Source organism: Peromyscus maniculatus, chromosome 17, assembly GCF_049852395.1.
Source record: "Peromyscus maniculatus bairdii isolate BWxNUB_F1_BW_parent chromosome 17, HU_Pman_BW_mat_3.1, whole genome shotgun sequence".
NCBI classification, from domain to species: Eukaryota; Metazoa; Chordata; class Mammalia; order Rodentia; family Cricetidae; genus Peromyscus; species Peromyscus maniculatus.
In genome coordinates, this window is record NC_134868.1 from 15407917 (window position 1) to 15425531 (window position 17615).

At 33.8% G+C, this 17615-nt stretch overlaps 1 protein-coding gene across 1 annotated transcript in view; it reads left to right on the top strand.

Moving 5' to 3' along the window:
• Galntl6 (polypeptide N-acetylgalactosaminyltransferase like 6) overlaps positions 1-17615 on the top strand; it is a 1076513-nt gene that overhangs the window by 191457 nt on the left and 867441 nt on the right. The window lies entirely within an intron of this gene.

The following is a 17615-nucleotide window of genomic DNA, read 5'->3' on the forward strand; positions in this document are numbered from 1 at the left end:
ACAAGTATCATTATTCTATAAGAATGTGTTGTAATGTAACACCATCATTTGGCTGGATTGCCTGATAGTATTAGGTACTATCTTCCTCATTCCACTACAGTTATATTCTTTATAAATTAATTTAAAGAAACAAAAATATATAGTACAATACTTTTAAAAGTTCTTAGGAATTCAAGGAAAATTGCCACCAATATTTGATATTTTGGATTGTTAAACAGCCCCATTTATTCATCATACAGAATATAGATTACTGCATATTTAGGAACTTTTATTTACTTATTCATTTCTATGAGTCAAACCATTGTAAATCATGAGAATAGAGACTGGATTGGAACGGTGTTAGTTCTCCTATGGTGTTTACTCTGCCAAAGGCAACATTTAACCTTTTTAAAGAAGTCCTCTTGCTATTGAACTTCTTAAGATTAAATGTGAGATGAGCTATCTATTCCACTAAGGGAAAATTATTCACACACTATTCTCATACAATGAGTCAGAATATTTTCAAGAAAACAAAAAAATTGAAATTTTTGAGCATAAACTGAAAGATCTTTTGTTGTAAATCTGCTTTGGATAATTCATAAACATTTGCTAGTCACTACTGAAGAAATCTGCTGTTGATATCCAAAATGCCATAGTCCCTTTATGCAAACTGATCATCTAATACAACTTAAAGACATTTTAAAATATTTAATTTTATTTTATGTATGTGAATGTTTCCCATAATTATATATTTTTATCATGTGCATACTTGATGCTTGTGGAACCCGGAAGAGAGCATCAGGTCTCCTGGAACTGGAATTACAGACTATTGTAAGCCTCCTATGTGTGTGCTGGCAACCAAACTCATATCTTTGGGAAGAGCAACAGACTCACTTAAGTGCTGATCCATCTCTACAAGCTCAATTTTTTGATTGGCATGGCAATATGCTTTTAATTAGAATTATTTCATTGAGAAAAAACTTCTTGATGACTTATTACATGTCTGGTACATTGATACTGGTGCATTTTACAGATATTGACAATAGTTCAGAAGATATGGAAGGTATAGCTTATTAAAGATGGCCCCAAATGTATTGGCACTTCCATTGAGATGTAAGCAAACTCCCTTAAGTTTGGACATATTTCTGATTTTTTTGATCAGTATAATACTGGAGAAATAGTATTATAACATTTCTTAGTCTAAAGAGAACTTGCTATTTTTACCTCTTCTTTCTTTTAAAATTTTTGATCTTCAAGTAAGTAGTTTAATTGCATGAAATTGCTATACTGCAATGAAGCCAGGACCGGCCTACTAAAAGGTCGTTAGAAAGACTGTGGATATACCAAGTAAGACTAGGCCAAATCCTAGCAGGTCCCCTCTTCAAACATTCACATCATGGTGTAATATTATAGAAATTTTAATCAAGAATATATATTTCTGAAATGTTTACTTCTCAAATTCTTATCAATACAGTTAAGTATCATAAAAGTTTCCATTAGCATCCAAACACATGAATAATTATTTTTAATTAGTATCAAAGGATATTATAAAACTTAGGAACTCTTCACCTATTCTAATATGTGATGTTGGAACATCTGTTTAAACTATTTAAAAGTTATATTGTAAATAAATAAAGTGCTAATATCTGTCATAGTAATATAATTAATGAGACAATGACCTTAAAAGTTATGTATTGTATATGGCACACAAAAATAGTAACTTTCAACTTGATAATTTATATTTCTCATTTAGAATTTCTTATGATATATAGATGAAAGCATATACAGTAGTGTTTACTAAAAACCTTTGCCCATTTTTCGAAACATCAAAAACCAAGTATTCAAACATATCACATTCCATCACAAACTGTTTCCTTTCTCTTTTATCTTCATGTGGTGAATTTCCCTGGAAAATATTACACTTGTGTTACAAATTCGACAAAATCGTTTAGCTGATTTGAACATCAAGGATTGTGGAGTGCTAGAATGTTGTAGGTTTGGAGTGAAATCAGCTTAAACTGCCCTCAATAGTCACTTTTTGCCCACTTCTGTGTTTGATCTGGTCTTTTTGCTGTGTCACAATACTTACCTTTCCTTAACTCAAAAGATCAGGAATACAATTAGATACAATCTGATATTTATAGCATTTCCTTCTTTCATTATAAATAGCTAACATGGTGGTCTAACAATATATTTTAAAAGTATGTTGAGTCAGCCCACATGGTGGGTCCCAACAATGTTTGTTTTTTTTTTAATTTTTATTTATTTATTTATGTATACAGTGTTCTGTCTGCATATACACCTGCAGGCCAGAGGAGGGCACCAGATCTCATTACAGATGGTTGTGAGCCACCATGTGGTTGCTGGGAATTGAACTCAGGAGCTCTGGAAGAGCAGGCAGTGCTCTTAACCTCTGAGCCATCTCTCCAGCCCAACAATGGGTTTTAAAAGTATTTTAATTCTATGTACTCAATATAAAAATATTAAAAATCCTAACACAATCTAGAGGACTAAAGATGAGAGACATGTTTTGTTAATCAGCATATATTTAACTGTAAGCTTTCACTTATTTTTAAACACTTCCATGCTTTTCTTACTGTAGTTACTGTGTATATATACCATGTTGCCTCCTGTACACAGTTAGTTAACCAACAAAACCTTCTTTTCTTCAAGATAATGCTCATTAACAAATTAAGATAAAATCAAAATGCCTTAAAAGCAAACTCTTTAAGTATTTTCTTCATTATGAGTGTTATACAATTGTGATGGGTTCTGTATTTTATTGTTATTGTTATTATTATTATTATTATTAGTAGTAGTAGTAGTAGTAGTAGTAGTAGTCATTATAACTTGTTCTTTTTAAAGCTAAGGCATTGACAGAGTTATAGGAAGACACCTGTAACCAAGAGTTGAAATAATAATATTCTACAAGCTTGTAATTGAAAGCTAAATATTACAAAGGATTCTACTGTGTGTGCGACACATGCCACATGCATTGACGTGTTCACATTTATGTACTCATATATTTATATGCACAAAACCACATAAATACATTTATATAGCTATACATGGCTTTCATGTTTCAAGGTATCTGTATATGATTTTCATATTTTAAGGGTCTTCACAATGTGATTAAGACTGTTTTATAAATGTGTATTAAAGGGGGTGTGAACTAGCTATAGCAAACATTTGTGTACTGTCTTAGATTCTCAGCCAATTAACTGAGATTGGATACTACAGCTGCTTGCTACATTGTCCTCTCCCTATTTTTATGTTAAAATTATTTTCATTAAAAAATTATTTTCATAAATCCCAGTGAATAAAAAACTTAATAGTGATGATGCCTTCCATTTTGGAAACTGTATTCCCATCCCCAATAATAACCAGAGCCTCGCTTTACCTTAGGCTCTGTTTGAAGATGATAACTTCACTACTTGTATTAAAAATCAGTAAGTGAGTTACTTTTTCTACAGAAAGAATATCTTTTAAAGGAGTTTGTTAGCTAGGTTAAAACAGAATTATAATCACCATTTAAGCATATAGTATAATTTATTTCATAAATTAAGAGAGCTTGTGAGGCACATGAAGCATGATCCAAATTGAACCTCCCATCAGGCAGTAGGTATTTGACTAAAACCTGTGATTCTCCATGCATAAAACTCATGGTAATAAAATAAGTTACAATATTTTCCAGGTCAAATATATGGTAATGTTGTAGTCCTTTAAATGTCTACAATTTTCTTGGTCTTCTCCTACAAAAGTAAAGACATTATGTGTTTAAAATAGTTACATATCTAGCATCAATATAATTTGTTATATAAAGAACATTTAGAACTTTAAATTTGAGCTAAAAAATTTGGACTATTATGTAATCTCATTTTAGTGTTGTATTTTGAAGATAGAGTCAATATCAAGAAAAGAAATGACTGAATTAACCTGAAAATGAAATCTTACCTTCACATACGCTTTTCATACAAAAACAAATTCAACAGACTTTTGGAAATTTAAGTAAAAATGAAAGTATTCCAAGCCATCTATTTTAAATTAACTTTTTAAAATCTCTTACTATTTTTACTTTTTCAATTAATTACCCATTAAACCTGAAACTTTATAATTTTCTTCTCCCCATATTCAACACATTTTTGTTCTAAGTATATACTCATCAATGCCTACGACAATTATGATTATTTAATAGTGCTGAGGAATTGATGCATTTAGTTTTACTCTTTTTATACTAATTGATACTTTAGATTTGTAAAGCATTAGTGATACTGTGTAAGAGAATTTAAATAATTTTAAACTCAAATATTTGTCTTTGAAATCATGACAAAATAATTCATACTCCCAAACTTTATTTGAGTGACTAAGAAAATTACTTTAGTTACAAGATTAGATACATTCTTTTTTTTCTCTTTTCTTTTTTTTAATTTTATTTTATAATTTAATTTAATTTTACATATCAGCCACAGATTCCCCTGTCCTCCCTCCTCCCAACCCCGCTCCACCCTCCTCCCAGCCCACCCCCCATTCCCATCTCCTCCAGAGCAAGGACTCCCCTGGGGATTCAGCTCAACCTGGTAGATTCAGTTGAGGCAGGTCTAGTCCCCTCCTCCCTTCACCCAGGCTGAGCAAAGTGTCCCTGCATATGTCCCAGGTTCCAAACAGCCAGCTCATGCACTAAGGACAGGTCCTGGTCCCACTGCCTGGGGGCCTCCCAAACCTTTCAAGTTAATCAACTGTCTCACTTATCCAGAGGGCCTGATCCAGTTGGGAGCTCCTCAGCTATGGTTCATAGTTCATGTGTTTCCACTAGTTTGGCTATTTGTCCCTGTGCTTTTTCCAATCATGGTCTCAACAATTCTCGCTCATACAATCCCTCCTCTTTCTCACCGATTGGACCCCCGGAGCTCCACCTGGGGCCTGGCCATGGATCTCTGCATCTGCTTCCCTCAGTCATTGGATGAGATTTCTAGCTCAATTACAGGATCTGTAAAATTATATTTTCAAATTATTTATAAAATATAACACAGTAGGTGAATGACAATATTTACTGAATGAAAATGTTTTAAAATGACCATAAAATGACAATTTTATCAGGTATATTACATGAAATCGTTTATATACTATATTGGTATACATATGTTTTCATAGTTTATAATGTAGAATATAAGCTTATCACTGTTCTAATAATGAACAATTGATTAAATTTGAAATATGAAATTTAGAATTAACATTTGTTATTCCTTTCTCAAAATACTAATTAGTACAAATTTTTGTATATTACTGTCTGAATATATTATACACTACCAATAGCATATGTTTAAATGTCTAAACCATTATGAATACTAAATTTTTATTTGCTTATTTATTTTACTTAAAAGTTTCTTAATGTTCTTAATTTGCCTATTTGACTTCAAATGCTGTTAATGTTAACCTTGCTATTTGTACAGCCACATTCTGTTCTTTACTTGTATGTAATTTCCTATATTTGCAAACTTACCTTAAAAAAAAAACTCAAGATGACATTTAAAGATAATAAGGATCCATTTCTATCTTAAAGGTATGGATAAGTTTGAAGAACTTGTTTCATAAATATAGTGAATATTGGTAAGATACAACTGAGGCTGAATAAATTTTGAACTGATCCCTTTGGCAAGGGCTTAAACATTCATGGTTTCATAGAGTTGGTAAACAAATGTATGGAGAAAAGAGGAAAGCTCATGATAATGTCTTCAAGGATAAATATTAATAAGAGCAGAAATAATAACAGTTGTTAGAACATGAAGTAGGAACTTCTATGGCCAGCTGGTGGGAACCCTGATAACTTGAGAAGAAAATGATTCAATCAATTAAATAATGATATTTAAATTTTGTGAAACTTTTCCCTCAAAAATACACATTAATGCTATGAATGGAAAACTTATGTATAATAAGAATATTATCAATTTTAATTTGGAAAATTTCATTGGCTTAAAATATACTTTCAAACTTTATTAAAAATTCTGTTATATACTGTTATATGTATGATCTTCAAAAAGTGTTATATGGCTGCTTGTATAGCTCAGAGAAACAGTAATTTTCAATGATTTGTAAAATCCTTTGTTCAATTCCTTGAAAAAAAATCAAAGAGAGAAAGAAAAAATTTATTTTAAAAAATGAGAATCTGAGTTAGATATGTTCTCCTAGCGTGGTCAATCTTTAGTCAGGCCAGGGTTAAGAAACACTTTCAAAGACCTGGCTGCCTCTACCCTCAAGGGATCTGTACATGGCCTTCATTTTCACACTTATCTACATTGTCACAGTAGAAAACTCACTTTAAGAAATGCTCATCGTGCTGCGGTGATGGTTCAGTTGTTAAGAGCAACGCCTGCTCTTTTTCAGTTGACTGGAATCACAGCACCTATTAGGGTGACTTAACTGCTTGTAATTCTAACCCCAGGGAATCTGACTTCCTCTTCTGGTCTCCTTAGACATTGCAAACAAATGTCCACCATTCCAACTGTCCACCATTCCACACATATACAATTACTTAAAATTATAAATAAAATCTTCTTTACAAGTCGTTTATACATTAAAGCAAGTAGCTGATACATTAGGAGCATTTAAAAGAGGAATACTTTATAGAAAACTTCCTAGAAGTTTATTGATTTTTTTAAAGTCTTTTAATGAAAGTTCCTGTTTATTGCCTGACTGAACCCTTTCTTTTATGGTATATATTTATTTACTTAACCAAATATGACTATTGTAATCTTGCTGCTATTCATATAGATCATGATGCCCCATATTCTAAAATATTCATAAGGTATCTTTTATTCAGTTCTTCCAAAATAAGAACTTTAACTACTGAAGCAATGACCCTAATCACCACAAAGAAAAGCCAGCTTCTCTTCAATTTCTTCTGCTCACTTCCTTTCTTTAATTGACCCAGCAACTGTCACTCACTCTTGCTGCACCACGCTCCCTGTAGCTCAGTATTGATTCTCTGAGCAAGCTACATTGAGGTAGCTGCTCCTGAATCTAATTTTTCCATCCAGCTTTACTTTGTATTAGTTTGAACAGACAACACCGTCTCTTTCTCTCACAAGATACATGCCATGGAAATACAAAAAGAAGTCTTGGAGCCTAGAGCATTCATTAAGGTAGAAATACAGTAAACATTTATTATATCAGAAATAGCAGACTGCACACCACTGACCGAACAACGGATGTGTCAAAATGATGCATTACTTGAATTTTGCCTCACTTTCCTCTCCCTTTTCTACCTGCAAATAAACATGGGAGTGGATTTTAAAAAGTAAAATAAAACTGGAGACAGACTAAATGATATCAGAGCTCCCTGAAGATGTAATAAAAGTAAACTGGAAGAGGTCATTATGTTTCCTGTTTATTGATTTTAGTAGTCAATATCATTAGCAGCCAGTAGAAAAACAAATTCATTGTGAAATTTCAGTTACAGTGTAAAATCAAATACAAAGTGAATGCAGTTTAATATTAGAAGAAACAACACATTCAACAATTAATATCAAAAAGAAAAAATTAATAGTCAAATTATTAAAGCATTTCCTATAGACATTAATAGATTTAGAATGTATAAAATGGAGCAAAAGATGATTTTTGTTGAGATTATATATACTATAAATAAATATTTGAATGAGGCAATGATGAGTAAAATGTTTTCTACATGAGCAAACAATTGATATTTTCTGATATTACTACTCTGGCGTTCACTCACAACATAGAAGTCATGGTATTAATAATAATGGAAACTCCTTTTATAGGCTTCACAAAGACAAGAACCTTGTTCCTCTTGCTCTTAATTACAGAATTCCAGTGTTTATAAAATTAAAGAAAGAAATATCTTGATTAGGCCAGTTTTAAAGATTAGTCAAAGATATTGAGCCATCAACTGGGAAGAATATTTGGAATTAAGAATAACATTATATTATTCTAATAATCTATCACTGTATTGCTGTATCATTCTAACACCATCAATTTCAAATATTACTCTATCACAAATGGTGATGATATAATCTAAATGTGAAAACCAAAAACTAACCCACCAACCTCTATGAGTGTTTTCAAGGAATGTATTTTTTCAAGGAAAATATACATATTGATACACACATATATGACATTTTATATATATATACATATATATATATAAATGTGTATGTATATGTATATATATGAAAATATTCTACTGGTTGGTATGTCTAGAGTCTTTTATGTCAAATTACATGCCTATTCCTGCAGCTCTTCAGCAATATTTGTAAGCCCAGCTTACTGACTGAAATGAATGCTAATCCAAGTCACTATCACTCTGTAGTCACAGAAGACTATAATCATAGGTGCTATCATGATTCAGTGATTCCTTTAGGTGTTGTAGATATCAGCTACATCATCAAGTACACATTCCCCACATGATTAGAGTAAATGTATTGTATAGATTGTAGTATAGAATGTGAAGTGAAATACTTTTTTTTTTTTCACGAACTGAAACCTAACTTTAAAACTTAAAAAATGTCCAATTTGGAATACTAAACCATCCAAATGAAATTTCTCCTTTAAAATCTTTGGGTTTTGTCCCAATACCAGAAAGCATTCATACAGGCCCCTGCCAAACACACTCTGCATGCAGAGCAGAAAGCTCCAATTTACATTCTTCGAAAAAGAACAGCTCAACCAAATGGAATGTATTTTGGCTGACGATGTGTGTGCTTAGTCTCTGTCCAACGTCCTTTACTCTGAAAGAGCCAAGCTATAAAGCCTAGAATTATAGTTTATAATGGGAAGTTTGATAGAGTTGTTTGCACTGATATTGCACCCACTGTAGCAGCAATGTAATTTGTATTTTAAAGAGATGGGAGTGTTCCTTGTGGCCAAAAAAAGGATAGGAGACTTTACAATAATTATTTCTGAGAACTCGTCTTTTCTACCTCTCTGCATAAGCTAGAGTATTTTTAGACTATTTCATCATTTATATATAATCATAAATTATATATTTCTTTGTGAACCTAATTTAATTTTTTTTTAAGTACTGAGGCTTTATAAAGCAAGCCTTTAAAAAAGTTAAGCATTTAGAAGAAGATTATTTAAGGAACTCGGCTCTTTTTCCTTCCACACTTGACTACAGTGAAAAGTTCCATGTGGAAAGAGTTGGGGTAGAGGGAGCTTTGACCCATTTCTTACCTTCGGTAAAAATTATTCACATGAAAACACATTTATATTTTTATTTTCTACATTAATGTTTTATTTATATCAGTCCTTTTACATTCCATTTTCTATTTGTCTCTCTTTGACAGTTTCATTAATGTGATTAAAAATAATTCAGACTTTGTTCACAATAAGCCATTCAATTATAAAATGGTACATGCAATGTATAGTAGTTACAATATAATGATAGGAAAATGGTCAATTATGTTTTCTCTGTTTTTCAAGGCCACATTTCTTCACAAATTGACAAGGTTTAATTATGCCACATCAAGAAATCATTAGTATTTCCAATTAAAAACACACAATCTCTTGAGTAAAGACTTTACTGTTCTTGCCCTGATCCATCGTTTTGGATGGCAGCCTGTGATGGGGTCTGCTCCTCAAACAATCCATTAGATGGTGATGCCATGTAGTCTTCAGGGAAATTAGAATAAGTTTTAGAAATAAGTGTTAGAAACAAGGATAGCAAAGAGGAAGTGAGGTAGAAAGGAAAAAAATAGGCAATAGATTATGGGTACATGCAAGCCACGCCTGTGGGCAGTGAGTTATTTTTGCATGGGAAATCTGAACATTTGCAGAGGTGCACTTCAGACATTTTCTCCTAAAGTGTAGGTAGGTGTAATTCATGTTGTGTCAATCATCCAATCATTGTCTGGAGTGATATTTTATTTGTGCTCTAATAAATAAAGTTTGCCTGGAGATCAGAGGAAATAGCAAGCCATTTTAAGTAAACAAAGAAGTCGGGCAGTGGTAGCACACACCCTTAATCCTATCACTTAGCAGGAAGGATCTCTGTGTGTTCAGGGAACCAGGGAACAGAGCCGAGTGTGGTAACACACACGTTTAATCCCAGTACCAACCATGGAGTTCTGGTGGCCTGTACAGACAGGAAGTGACAGAGATGGCCAGGAAAAGGAAGTGATGTAGTTAGACAGGGAGGAAATCAGATGACAGGACAGCAAGGCATATTGGTGTGGGTAGACAGGTAGTAACTCCCATTAGGAAACTGCAGAGTTGGTGAGGTAAGGTTGGCTGGTGGCTTTCTCTATTTCCCTGACTTTCACCCCTATATTTGCCTCCGTGTTTTTTATTTAATAAGACCATTTAAAAATTTGTCTACAATTGTCCATCTTTGGCTGAGACTGCAAGGATAAGGAGGACCCTACGACCTAGGACCTCAGACACAAAATGCACAGGGAAACCAAGCCTCGGTACTACTCAATCCCAGATGCCTACAGGTCTATACCGTCATCATTTCCTTCCAGCATTGTAACAACAGACAGTCTTATAGTCCTGACTCTTTTACAGGAATCCATGAGATGAAAAATGCCTTTTAGAACTATATTTATGAGTAACTTCCTTTTATCTTATTAATGTTCTCATCTGAGCCTGTTTGAATATTAACCCACAGAAAACTAATAATGTGATTCTCACGGATACTTTAAGAAATCCCTGATAGCACTTCTAACACAGGTCTTTACTCTCAGTCAGGAAAACATACCATTCAAAGGTTAAATTTAAGACAGCCACAAAGAAGAGAAAATGAAAAATCATGTGACCCATCTTCATACGGAAGAATCAAAGATCATGTGAGCTAATTTAGATATGAAATTCGGTATATCCTTGAAGATGAAGGCATAAAATGTGGGCATGCTTTCCCTGAGAAACAAGACAGACTCCCATTTTTTAAGACATCAAGGACAAACTAAAGTACATAGGTATATAGACAGAGTGCCCTTTCGCTTAGCATTCGAGAGTCTACATACTCTATGACCTTCAGAAACCACAAATCTATGTGGAGTAGGAGAAGAAATACATACAATTTACAGAAGCTATAAGAGGGAACAAGGCAGAATCTCAGGTGAGGGTGAACCCTCTCCATTACCACCTTATATAAAACATATCATCGGCTCATCAAAAGGCCCAATCTCAGGGGCCTCTTACAGTCACACCTGCTCTGATAAAAATGGGGAATCTTACACTCAGAAGACAGTGCTCTATAATCGTTTAATAGAAACAAAAGGCTCCAGATAAACTACTCACCCAAGTCCACTCACTAGCCAGAGGAAACAGGTCAGGCAGAGAGAAATGGGGAGAGGGGCTGGGGGTGTTATTGCTGGCCAATAGAAAATCAATGCTGGAGAACACAGAACCATGGAGTATTTTTTACCGGATCATCTGTAAGAAGCACATAGCAGCAACGATGGTGAGAACCTCAAAGTCTGCCTTGTCTTGTCAACACTCGCTGATGAGCCAGGTCTGCAGCATGAGAACATTGTGCCCAGTATTGCCACAGACCATTTTCACCCAGGGTACAGAAGGCTAACTTCACCCTGACTGCTCTGAAGGATCCATAAACCATGAATTCATGCAAGACTTTCAATTCTTGGTGTTCACAGGCAAACTTTCACTGTTTAGGAAATAGTTTGTCTTCCTTACAAAGTTTTTCCATAAAGCTCTCACAGCTTGTAAAGCTATGCACATACACACGTATACCTAGTGATAATAATCTTGTCTGTGCTTACCTTGCATCAAGCTAATATCACTGTGTGAATGTTGGGGGAAGGGGAATGAAAATCAGAAAAGAGTTTCCAAATTGGTTATTCAGTACCAATAGGTCAACCCTAAAATCATATACATTTAAGAAACATTATATGGACTGAGCAAGTTATATTTATAAAATTGGTAATATATAGTAATTTATTGTTTGCATATATGTAGAACATGCACACACACTCACTCATACACACATACATATACATACATACACACACACACACACACATATATATATATATATATATATATATATATATATATATCTCACAACAGTAAAAGAAATAGAGAACATGAATTTAAGAGAGAGCAAGGGGTACATGGGAAGGATTGAGGGAGGAAGTGTAACAAGGAAAATATAAGCTCAAAAATTAAAAATATATTTTAAAAGCACAAAGGGAAAATTTCACTGTATAAAATAACTAAAGACTCTAGGCAGTAACATATTGACTATTCAGGCAAAAATAAAACTATATTAAAATGAGACTAGTTTTTAAGATAGCTTTGTATCCATCTAATTGACATTTGATAAAAAAACAAATTTATAACTAGAATGATAATCTTGATATTAAATTTTAATGGTTTTAGTTTGGAAATTTGCTGACTATAATTTATATTAAGAGCTGTCTCAGGATCTTTGTGAACACAGATGCAATATTTCTTAACATGTTCAGGTGATGCTCAGATCAAACAAATGCTGTGTCTGGCCATTACAGTCTGCACACAGATATCCAAAACTTAAGAGCATTGATTGGAAAGAAAATTCATTAAGGTGAAACAGAGACAGCCACTCTTTTTAAAACAGTTCCTTTTGTGCCTGTAGTACTGACATGAATAGCTGGGGGATGCCTGGAACTAATTCTTTCAAAAGGGGCTGCTGAAAAAGACAGGAACACATGTTCTTGGCAGAGAGAAAAGGCTTTATAGTACCTGAGCACTTACCCACTCCAAGCCAACTTAATGATGTCTATTAATATCAAAGTTCTCCCTTGAGATTTAGGGACAAGACAATAGCTACTGAAAAAATTCTCCATATACATCAATCAAAATGTACTAGTGGGTTTTCTGTGTGTATATGCGTGTGTGTGTGTGTGTGTGTGTGTGTGTGTGTGTGTGTGTGTTGTGTAGGTAATGCACATGTAATCACATTTGTAATTTCACATAACCAAACATGTACAGAGACTTTCCCCCCTGTGGAACTGGCACTCCAGCAAACAGAGGGAAGACCTGTTTAAATCTTATATTTTGAAGTTCTTTAAACCTTTATAAATAATGCATGAAATTTATCCAAATAAAAACCGATATAACCACAAAATGATTTTTAAAAATCACACATACTCATAAAATAATGGCCCAAGTTAAGAATGTTATTCTAAGAACATTATAAAATATATGAGGGCAAATATCATAATATTTGTTCTTGCTGAGAAATATAGACAAGCTACAAGAATATAGCTTGCTAATTTTAGCATTTATCTAACTCTGATGTGTGATATACTCCTATGATTCTTCATGAGAAATCTGACATCTTATTCACAACAAGTACACAGGAATAGTTTTATATTATGACTATCCTCATCACACACATGTTATTATGGATGTTTTGAGTCAAGAAGCTGAACATTTTATCTCAGAAAGACTTATTTTAAGAAAAACATTTTATTTTTTACCTGATTGAACAAAACATAAAAAGCATTTCATTCTATGCAAGTAATGATAAAACAGCATAAATTGGGTGGCATATGCATAGTAGAAAATTTTTAGAAACCGAGAAGCTGAAATTTGAAGCCATTATCAGGGTCAGTCTTTGGTAAGGACCTGCTTTCTAGTTCATAGATAGGAGATTTTCATTTTCATAGGAGCAAAGTACTATCATATTGTCTTCACTAGTATTTCATCCTCCTTACTTAATCATCTTCTAAATATTCCACCTCTAAAAATAATCCCCATTGCAGAAAAAATTTCAATGAATAACAGGGGAATTAATTTTAGTCCCTAGCACAAAAATAATCAGGAAAAAAAATGAAACAAATAAACCAAATAATTATTCTGGACTGACTCATATTGATTAACCTATGGAATTTCAAACCAAGTAGGACTTATTTACTAACTAAGCAAATGGAGCTCTTATGATCTCAGCACTTGTAGGCACATGAATCAAGTGGACAAGTAGTAACGTGATATATAATCAACTCTTACATCAACTTGGCATTAAAATGAGAAATAGAGCACAACCAAATTTTGTAGATAATCTTCTTGTGGGCCCAAAATATTAGTTCTATATGCATTGATATGTATCCAGATGGAAGTGGTAGAATGTTATTTTGTTTTTGGCTAGACTAGTGGTTGTTTATGTAGGGCTTTCTAGAACAGACAAAGCAAACACGACAACTAGGTAGAAAAAGAAACAGTCCTTGCTATCACATGCATTGACGGGGCCAAACTCCATTGTAGTTGGAGCTCTCTTTCAGGTGTAGGTAAGAACTGAAGAGACAGAGGAAGTGAGATGACAGCTTTTCTAAAGCAAGTTGGGTCTTCTGTATGGACTATATAATGCCTCCCATAGGCACAGATTTGCAGGGCTCAATCCTCAGCTCTAGGATCTGCAGCCTCACTTGCAGAAGCAAGAAATCCAGGGTAGGCTTTTGTCAGTTCTACCTGCTGTCTTTGGCCAGCTTTCCCCGCTTCTACTTGGTGAGGATGCGAACCAGTCATTGCCATCTTGCATCCCAGGCCAGAGGCATTCCACAATGCCTTCTCTGCCATGATAGACTGAGACTCATAGAAACCAGAGCCCAAACTGAATCCTCCTCTGATGTTGCCTTTGTCAGCCACCTGTCCCAGGTACTCTAATGTTCCCCTTGTTGCTCCCCCTCTTTCTGAAAATTTTTATTAGAGTAAATGGAGCTTCTTTCCAAACAATTATAGGACATTATGTGGAGGAAGGACAGATAAGCTTCAATGTACTTGACACATTATAAAAAAAACCCATCAGGATAAGATGTTATTTCTGTCTAGAAATCATATTATGAATGGTTTTGTCTCCTACATTACTCCTAATTAAAATAAAGGGATGCCTGATGAGCAATTGACTGTTGACTTAGTCAACCTGAAAATGAAAGTAAAGAAGCTATGTGTTGGCTGCTGCATGTGAGCAGCAGTCACAGCCAGAGTGCTCCTCTAAGTAATTCTTCCCTAACAGACTTTGGCTTTGATAGACTGAGTGAATTCAGGATCATCGTCAAATGTGTCTTTTCCAGGTTGTTTTTGGTTTTAGATTTTTCATGAGCAGATCTCAAATTGAATTCTAGCCCACCCAGATTTCATTAAACCTAGAGGAAAATAGACACAATGAAATTGAATTCATCAATGTCAACTCCTACACAAAATGTCAATTTATTATAATGAAATAGGAACTAAGCAAGTTCGGTACTGTTTTCTGAATAAAGCACTTGCTTCTTATACAGCAGCATTTAGGAAATCAAGCAATATATCTTGTAGAAACATTGCTTAGTGATGACAGCTCTAAACAAAATGATTTTTGAAAATATTTTGATGATAAGATTTAACTAAAAAAATTGCTCTTAAAACAAGAGTACTAAATGTCACTTTTCACAGAATATTTTTCTCTATAAATTATTTACATATTTCAAATTACATTTTATGTACAATATTGGCTTATGCCATCATGTAACAAAGTAAGGAAATTTCATGAAAAAGATGTGTCCTTTGCAGGCAATATTTTACAATTCTATAGTATTTTTGATGTATGCCATAGAAGCAATACTTCATAATTCTATACTTTTTTCTATATACTACTCCCATGATAATATTTAATATATAGGTCATTTATATTATTAATCTTATATATGTATAGTTTTTTTACTAATATAAAACTGTCACCCTTTTCAATTTCAGTTATTTCTTAGGGTCTCCATGAGAATTTGAAATTACTTTCAATAGAATGTGTGAGCATTTTAAAAAGTAACTGCATAAAACAAACTGATTTTAGAAAGGTTGCATTGATATTTACTTCATTATGTTATCTTATAGTTTTTAACTTCATACATGAGCACTACATCTACATCACTCCTACCTTCTCCCTTTCCTTTGTGCCTCACAACTTCCCTTTCAAAACTCTTTGTCTTTAATTATTATAGTTTTGCATACACATATCTATATTTAGACAGACATACAGACAGATAGATACGATATAGATGAGTACAGCTTGCTGAGTTAATAGTTCTGCTCATATGCACATGTTTTTATAGCTGACCACCTGGAATAGGTAACCAATTAGGGGTCATCCTTGATTGATGACTGCTGATCCAGGTACACTAACTCTTCCTGGATCAGTAGTCACTAATTGCCTGTAGCGCTTCATCTAGTGCTGGGAACCAATGGTATATTCCCTATGCTTACTGGATTGTTAACTGGTGTAGTCATTGTTCAGCTTTGCTTATACCACCTTATTGTTGAAATATCATGGATGCAGTTTCTCTGCCATACATACAAATAAGCAGTCTCTCAGAAGGTGTTCTAGTCTTCTGGCTCTTACATTCTTTCCACCATTCTTCTCCAGTGATCTCCAAGCTTCAATGTAGCAGCTTTGTTGTGGATCTATCAACCAGTCTTGGGCATTTCATGTCTACTTGTTCTTGGAATTTTGATCAGTTTTTCTTTCATGATCTTTGTCTGCTGAAAATAGAAGCCTCTTTGATAATAGGTAGAAGCTACACTAATCTGTGAATATTAGGAAGGTTATTTACAATGTGTTTGAAAATTATACTGGTTTAAGAAAGTATCAGTCATAGGTTCTCCTCCAAGACCTGTGACCTCATTAATGTTAAGTAGTTGGCTAGGTTTATTTTTTACTCTTTCAGTCCTGTTGGGCAGGCTTAATTACAATTAGACAACTGTTGGTATTGCTAAGAACTGTCACTTTTTTACCTGTGGGTATATTTTGCCGTGTTGGTCATATGGGATTTGCTTAAATACTGTGTATTCACATCCATGCATAGATGCATAGATAAATTGATTATAGATAGATAGATAGATAGATAGATAGATAGATAGATAGATAGATGGATAGATAGATAGATAGACAGAAAGATAGATAGATAGATAGATAGATAGATAGATAGATAGATAGATAGATAGGGATTGTATTGCATTTTATATATTCTAGTAGGTTTTCCTAGTCCCCCTCCCCCCAGATATTTTTATATAGTTTCTTAGTAATGATCACCTTACTTACACAGTTGCTGCTGCCTCTATTTGAGTTAACAAATTTTTTGATCAAATAGTTATTTTGCTTAATAAGAAATGATAATCACATATAGAAGCTTCACCTTAAGTTTTCCTAGATTATTCTTTCTCTGATGCATGCTTCTACATCTTATAGAGAATTTGGAGAAGGTGGTGCTTAGCATTTGTTTCTCTTCCATTCTCCATTGTGCATGTGTATATGGTGTGTGTGTGTGTGTGTGTGTGTGTGTGTGTGTGTGTGTGTACACATTGAACTGCATTTGCAGGTTAATTTTTTTTTAATGTAGCTGTCTCTCTAGACATTGTTTTGCGACTAGTACATTTCAAATCTGCCTGGAAAAAGAGGCAGATGAATAGCTTGGGGAAAAAGTCCTTTGAGGGAAGGAAGGAGTTGGTCCCTCCTCACCAATTGCTCTTCTATAGAAAACCCCTGGTAATTGAAGAGGAAGCAGGTTGAATCCCATCTTTTCTTGTTTGCTTCTGGTAGTAGAGGGATTATTGGGAACATCCTTTAGTAAGAGGTCTTGAGCTTTTATTAACAAGGAAAAAAAACCCATCTTACATTCTTCCAACAGTGATCCTCTAACACAATGGCTTGA